The following is an 8,568-nucleotide window of genomic DNA, read 5'->3' as shown; positions in this document are numbered from 1 at the left end:
AAGAACACAAGTTCTACTCTCAGCAAATGTTCCCATTATGAATCTGCACCTTTTAAACATCCTCTCCCCAGCTGCCCACCCTCGGGTCCTGGCAATCGCCATTCTGCTATCTAATTCTAGGAATTTGACTTAAAAAAAAGATTCCTCACATAAGCGATATCATGCATGATTTCTTTCCCTTTCTGACTTATTTCACTTAGCAAACTGCCCTCCATGTTTGTCTATGTTGTCACAAATGGCAGAATTTTCTTATTAAGGCTGAAATATAGATAGATAGATAGATGATACACACACACACACACACACATACACACACACAATTATCCATTCACCAATCAATGGCCTGTTAGGCATATATATATGCCTAAGCAACCATTAAGACAGAACTGGAATGACCAGTCAACCAGTCGCTGTGATGTGCACTGACCACCAGGGGGCAGACGCTCACCACAGGAGCTGCCCCCTGGAAGTCAGTGCGCTCCCACAGCCAACCTCCCACGGCCAGCCCAGAGATTATCACCTCCTCACCGATCCCGCCGGAGCCTTTGTCTCGGGGCTGCGATGGGGAACCAGGGGTGGGTGGCGGCAGACACAGGGGGCCGAGGGTCAGCTCCCTCCTCGGGGCTGGTGGTCCACCTCCCACACCCCATCTCTCCCCCCTCCCCCACGGGCAGGCCCCAATCAGCCTCGCCCTGATAGCTCTGATTGCCAGCCAGGCCTAGGGACCCCACCCATGCTCGAGTATCCATGCAACAGGCCTCTAGTTCTAAATAATGCTACAATGAGCCGAAACCGGTGTGGCTCAGTGGATAGAGCGTCGGCCTGCAGACTGAAAGATTCCAGTCAAGGGCATGTACCTTGGTTGCAGGCACATCCCCAGTAGAGGGTGTGCAGGAAGCAGCTGATCAATGTTTCTCTCATTGATGTTTCTAACTCTCTATCCCTCTCTGTAAAAAAATCTATAAAATATATTTGAAAATAAAAATAAACAATGCTGCAATGAACATAAAAACAGAAACACCTCTTCAGGAGTGTTCTCCCTGAAGTGGGCATATACCCGGAAGTGGGCTGCTGGGTCACAGTTTAACTCTAACCAGGCACCTTATATGGACCGTACACTGAACCACTGTTATGCCCAGATTTTGTGATCCCCAGAGACCACCAGGGAGCCAAGTCCGACACAAGAGCAGAAAACCTGTATTTCGAACTAGTCTGAGCTCTGTCCCACTTACACCGACAACATGAGAGAACGAATTTCAACAGTTCAATGGGTTTTATAGGGGTGGTGATGTCACTGCTTTGGCTGACCCCGATTGGTTGGGTGAGGGCTGGGGTCCAGTTACAAAATGGAGGATCAGGAGTTAGCCCCGCCCTCTCACCACCAATCAGCACCTGCCAAATACCTTAAGCCCCTGATTCCTAAGTAGCTAAGTGCCTAATCACATACCTTATAGCAGTGTTTCCCAACCTTCTCTCATGATGAGGATCACCTGGTGGAGTTGTTAAAACACAGATTCCTGAATCCCAACTAAGAAGTGCTAAACTAGAATTTTTGGGAACATATAGGTAAAATTGTATACTTAACTAGTGCTCTAAGACAGATTTTATATACAGAGCACTAAGTCAGGTATGCAATTTTACCTATATGTTCTCAAAAATTCTAGTTTAGCACTTCTTAGTTGGGATCCGGGAATCTGTGTTTTAACAACTCCACCCGGTGATCCTCATCATGAGAGAAGGTTGGGAAACACTGCCTTATAGGAAACCACCAATCAGCACGTGCCCAGTACCCCGAGCCCCATCCCTTCCCGTTCGCTCCCCTCTGCACCGGCTGCAGTTCTCCCCTGCGAGGCAGCCCGGCAGCTCCTCTGCTCTAATAAAGCCTGTCCTGGTGTTCGGCCTGTCTCAGCGTTCAGAACTGGGAGCGGAGAAGGGGTGTCTGTTTAAGCCACGAAGTCTGTGGCGAGGTGCTGGACAGCATTAAAGAAACAGAACGAAACTCACACAGGGAGGGAAAGTCTTTTATTTGAACTTGGGACTCAGGAAAGCTGAGTGTCTAGAATCATAGCTGTAATTGATTATTGACAAAAACGCCTTCCCGTCCTCTGTAGAATTCCGTAACAAGGCAGCTCAGTTAGACACCAGTTTGAGCAGCTCCTTAAGACGGAGGCTTCACAGCATCTTCCCCGTGCTGGTCCTCTTCTGTCCTGGCGAAGCTCTCTCCCACCGCCATAAAAATACTGTATTTTCCGGCGTATAAGACGACTTTTGAAATGAAAAAAAGTCAACTGAAAATCGGGGGCAAAAGACCAAAATTGCACAAAAATTACCTGCAGATCTTGACGGCAAAATAAGTCTTTTCTTTGAAGTGGGGGGTAGTCTTATACAGCGAATATAGGCCTAAACCTATGTTTTAACTGTAAAAATTAGGGGGTCGACTTATACACCAGAAAATATGGTAGGCTTATTTTAATTATGAATTTACAAAAAACAAAAACAAAAACCCAGCTGTCAATTTCCACACAATTCTTAGATGATATTAGTATTTTACATGTTTCATTTTTAATATCTCGGAAATAGCTATCAATATAACATTTTATTCTTTTTTTATATATTTTATTAATTTTTTACAGAGAGGAAAGGAGAGGAATAGAGAGCTAGAAACATCGATGAGAGAGAAAAACATCGACCAGCTGCCTCCTGCACACCTCCTGATGGGGATGTACATGCCCTTGACCGGAATCGAACCTGGGACCTTTCAGCCTCCAGACCAACGCTCTATCCACTGAGCAAAACCGGTTTTGGCTCACATTTTATTCTTTAATTCTACTGCTCTCTAAGTCACTCTAGGCTAGTGTGCTGGCAGAAATCACTGCTCTGCAGCAAGGGGGGAAAGGAGGGAGAAATGGATTATTCGCCCTGTACAGCACTCTGAGGAACCTATTACACCATGAGGAATGCATATTTAGTGTTTTTTCTTTTAATGATTGCTGCGGTGCTAATGTTATTAAATAAGAACCCTCGTTAAAACTACCAGGATAAACACTGGCATAATCTGTCTATTTTACAGAAGGTGCTGGCCGCCATCTCTTGGACGTCTGAGCACTGTGTCTACCATTTCTTCAATAAAGAAATAAAGTTGCAGTATTATTTGCATGGTCCTGATTATCTCACTAAAATGCTTGCTTATAAAAGTGTTTATAGATACGGTTCAATCATCCTGGATGTGTGAAGAGGTTCATCCAAACAGATGGGGGGGAGTGCATTATCCCAACCTTAAACTTTGTTTTTATTTAAAATATCACTCGCACGCCTCTGCTTTGTGGTTCTCCCATCTTCTAGTATAGCCGAGGCTATACCGCTGGTCACTGCTCTTCTTAGTATATACGCTAATGGGAGGCCAAGGCGGATTCAGTTCTTCTGAACCTAGCTGATAACGTAAATTCTCAATAAACATTTCCATGTAAGTTGTGATATTTATATATATTAGAACCAACTTTACTTTTGCTTTATGGACGAAAAGAAGGCTCACGGATGAACTGTGCTCGTTTATGGGAGTTACTAAGTGAACCTCCCACAGCCCTGCAGCGCGGCTGCTGGTGCAGCTTGCCCCTGTGCACCGAGAGGTCGCTGGTTCGATCCCAGGTCAGGGTACCTGCCCAGGCTGTGGTTCGGTCACTGGTCAGGGCGCATGTAGGAGGCAGCCAATCAATGTTTTTTTCTCTCTCTCCCTCTGCCTTCCTCTCTCTCTAAAAAATCAGTAAGAATGTACTTTTAAAAACCTCACATTTTAATCCTCTCATCAGTCATGATTGCTTCTGTATGGCACCTACTTTAATAGTTTAAATATTAGTGACTTCTTTGCATATTAGTGATGTAGTTTTACCTAGGAAGTGAAGTACAGGACTATAAAAATTAAAACCGAAAACAGCAAAAGCAGTTTCTCTCCTTTTTACTTTATTTTTTAATTTATTGTTGACAGTATTACATACCGTATATCCTTTTCTAGCCCACTGCCACCCCCTTACCTCTCATTTTACAAGAAATCCTATAACAAACTGCAAGTAACTAAGTGAAAATTCTTACACGATTCTGCTTTTCAAGGTAGGCAGTGTTAATGAGCTCAAACATCAGATCCCACTGGGCTCCCTGCGTATGACAAGTAGAAATTTTTATTGGCAATTAGTAATCTGCAGTAATGGAATGAAAAATAACATTGTCACTTTTTAAAACTTTGGTTTTCTGTTTAATGTTCTATTAACCAATTTGAGAAGGTAAAATGACACCATTTGGTTGCACCTGAGGTGCAACACTGCTCAGGTGTTTGAGATGATCCAGCTTAAGGCTATTCTGTTGTGTTGTCAAGTATTACAGGTGCGTGTAATTCATAATTACTTGCTCTCACCAGGCAGGTCATCTAGTCCGAGGTGAACGGTGGGTCTGATACACAAATCATTTTAAATGCAAACTCACTTAAGTAGTAAAAAAAATGCTGCTTGACTGCTTATATATGTAGACAAAAATCTCAAGTGGAAATCAAAACACATGAGAAGTCAAAATGTGTGAATACAAATATTAGGTCTAGTAATAATTAATGTCGTTTTCTAATACTTTTTTTAAAATCGAATTTATTTAAACAATACAACAAAATTTAATCAACAATATAGTTGCCGTTGTTTTCTACTACTTGTGCCCAACGCTCAGGAAGCATTTTAATCCCTCTGTTGTAAAATTCTTGTGATTTTGATGCAAAAAATTTGGTCAATGCATTTTTGAGGCATTCTTCATTATTACATTTTTTTCCAAAAAGAAAGTTTTGCAAAGAACGAAACAAATGGTAATCGGAAGGGGCAATATCAGGAGAATATGCAGGTTGAGGGAGAATTTCCCATTCCAACTGGCGCAGTTTTTCAGCGTGATTCTTGCAGTATGCGGTCGTGCGTTATTGTGGTGAAGAATTACGCCCTTCTGATTAATCAGCGCAGGTTCTTTTTCTCTTAAAGCTTGGGCTAACCTTTCCAATTGGGCACTATACACTGCACTTGTAATGGTTTGGTTAGATGGTAAAAGTTCATAATGAAGAATTCCTTTAAAATTCCACCAAACACACAACATTACTTTTTTCGCATGCAAGTAAGGTTTTGGCGTGGGCTGCGGAGCCTCATTTTTGTCCAACCATTGAGGCCGCCTTTTCAAATTAACATACAGCACCCATTCTTCATCTCCGGTAACAATTGGCTCTAAAAACGGCAAACAAGTTTTGACGAGAGAGGAGCGAACTGCAAATTGTGACTCTTTGATTACGGTTGTTGTCGGTCAACTCATGAGGAACCCATTTTCCAAACTTTTGGACTTTGCCAAGTGCACGCAATTGATTGGAAATTGTATTTTGTGAACAATTTAAAGTTGTCGCAAGCTCTTGTTGGGTAATTTGAGGATTTTGCACCAAAAGAGCTTGAAGAGCTTCTTGATCAAAATTGGACACGCGGCCTCGACCACTCTTGTCATCTAACGAAAAATTTCCCTCGCGAAATTTCTCAAACCAACGCTGGCATTTTCCTGGCGCTAACTGCATCTTGACCAAGAGCACTACAGATGTTTTTTGCAGCCTCACTTGCTTTTCTTCCTAATTGGAACTCATAAAGCATGCAGTGCCAAATATGCTCTTCATCCGCCATCTTCTTAGCCCTAGTTTTGCAACAAAAACCAAACCAAACACAAACTTTTTCAAGCAAAACTTGTTAATTGCACTTCACACGTTCTGTAGATACCACGTGTTTGAAGGTTATGTCAATACAAGTCAATGCCAAGCAAGATTTTAAACGAATGTTTAAAAACGACATAAATTATTACTAGACCCGATTGAATCCCCACACCTGTCACCATTTCTTGGTGCCTGGGGCTTAGTTATAAACCACGGTGACACCTGGTGGATATTGTGACAAAAGCCCAGCCACATGCTTCCAATGCAGCCTGCTGGCTCCCCTAACAAGGCGTGTTCAAAGACACCACATGGAAGAGGACAATTTTATATCTCACCAATGTTCTGTATTGATTACATGTTGAAGTGGTAATATTCTAGAGATATTGGTTAAATAACATATATTATTAAAATTAATGTCACTTGTTTCTATTTACTTTTTCTTATGTGGCTACTGAAAATTTTAGTTACATATGTGGCTCCCTGCCCCGGTGCGGAACCAACAGGAAGGGGAGGAGGGACGATGGCATGAGCCTCCATCAGTGTCTCCTCCCCCCACCCACCAGCACTCCCACAGAACTCAGCTGCTGTTGTTTCCAATGGGGCCGACCTTCGCTGATAAGCATTTAAATACTGCTGCACAGGACTTCCTTGCAGGTTAAGTCTGTGCCGACTGTAGAAGTGAGCTGAAAAGAGCATCATTCTTCTTAACAGAAAGAAGAGGTGAACACTATTCTCTGGCTCCCACACCGAAGGTCTCAGGTTCGATTTCAGTCAAAAGCATGTAGTACCTTGGTTGCGGGCACATCCCCAATAGGGGGTGTGCAGGAGGCAGCTGGTCGATGTTTCTTCCATTGATGTTTCTAACCTCTATCCCTCTCCCTTCCGCTCTGTAAAAATCAATAAAATACATATAAAAAATAAATAAAATCTGATCCTAAGGTGCTTTTAGCTTCACCTCTTGTCACTATCTCAAAGCATCTTCACCAAGTTGTCATTCCCCAAAAATGTCACCTACTCCCAAGCATTCATATATTTACACCTGCTGCTGCCTCTGCCTGGAGTACCCTGCTCGCCCCTCTGCTGGGTAAACTCCTATCTGCACCCACGCAGCCCCTGCTCTGAGCCTTCTGCCTCCTGGGTGAGGGAGAAGCCATGTACCCACCACAGTTCCACATCCCCTCATGTACACTGATGGCACCCACTTATCATCTATGAGTCACAGATGCTTTTAGGACTATTTCAATTTCAAATGTCCTGTCTCTGCCCGCATGAGACATAAATAAATTTGTCAGAGTACATTTCCTACTTTTCTTATTTCAGAAAATATGATTGCTAGTGGCACCATTTGTCCCCTCCAGCAATTCCAGAATAACCTATTGCATGAAGAGACTGATCTCTCCCGTAACTTTTGGAGTATTTTCTGATTTTGCTGCATTAAAGATCACTAAGTGTCACTCCAAGCCCAGAGCACAAGTAAACATCTTACCAATGAGTATGCCCTTCTCTGCATGGCTCACTTCCCATTCACTGCAACCCCAGCGCCCATTCCAAACCACATTCCACAGTAAGCAGGTGAGGTGGCTTCAGGAGAACCGAAGAAACACTAATTAAAGACATCTGTTAACTGTGTCCTTTACTGTGAGCCTTGGCACTTAGTGACTTATAGTGCATCCCCATTATTACTGGAAAACTCCCAGGATGGGTCTGCGTGCTCACATCTTGGCACAGAGGCTTTTATTAACTTCATCTTCAACAGGTGAGATGAATACCAAACTAAGTATACTCTTACCAAACGAATGGGGGAAGCTCTCAGCTTCGTTCCCAGCCGTCAATCCTTAATCTCTGAACGAGGAGCCACATTTTCCAGCCACTTCGAGTCAAAATTATCCTCAGCGACCCTGTCTCAGTTGCTGCGTCTTGCGTTCCCTCCTTTTTCTGTATGTGTATTTTCAATATCCCCAATCCCTATTTTTCCCCTCTGTATTCCCCTCCAAGCTGTCTATGCTGACACCATATGCTCACCAGCCTCTCCGAGCTTCCAAGTCGAATATCCACATGCCATTGGACATCTCTGCGAGCAGGTGCCACTGGCAGCCTGAAGTCCACAGCCAGAGCTGGGCATCTTACTCCTGCCTGCCCACTTCCCGCGCTGCCAGGGTAACCCGCCGGCACCACCAGCGATCTCTCCTACTGTCTCATCCAGCCGCCCCTTTCCAGATGTTACCTTCTTAGCATTTCTTAGAGGGAGTTTCTTTAGAAAGGAACGAGTCAGCCCTGCACTGTTTACTCCTTCACACTGACCTGGATTGTACAGTCACAGGCACTCATTATGTGCTTACTGTGCGCCACTCTGTGTGACTCACATGGGTCACATTATTTCATCCTTCTAATAGTCCTATCAGCTGCAGACAGCACAATTATTCTCTTTTATGTGTGAGGAAACTGAAGCTTAGAGGTATTCAGCAACTGGCCTAAGTTCTCTTCTAAAAGGGGAAGTCATGATATTTAACCCACATATTTCTGACTCCAAAATCTGATCTGGAAAAGTAGGAAATTAGCTTGCATAACAGAAAAATTAAGCACTTGATTTATGACCATTTTTTATACAAACATTCCTATGTTGCTTGGAATGTACATAAAATGTTTTATAAAACATGCTTTATCCATTTCTGCTTGTTTCTCCTTTGTTCATGTTCAATGGTCCAATAGCTGAAAATTGCTAGCAACCTACCAACTTTTTAAGGACAGACGTGAGGGAGAAAGCTTAAATCTGGGAACAAGAAGTTCTTGAATAGCCCAAGCTAGAGGCACCGTGCCCTAAAGGAAGGCAGGGAGGCAGGGAGGCCATCATTCCTAAGAAAACT

The sequence above is a fragment of the Pipistrellus kuhlii genome, unplaced genomic scaffold (genome assembly GCF_014108245.1).
Source record: "Pipistrellus kuhlii isolate mPipKuh1 unplaced genomic scaffold, mPipKuh1.p scaffold_m20_p_92, whole genome shotgun sequence".
Taxonomy (NCBI): Eukaryota; Metazoa; Chordata; class Mammalia; order Chiroptera; family Vespertilionidae; genus Pipistrellus; species Pipistrellus kuhlii.
Note: the sequence above shows the minus strand (reverse complement) of the source record.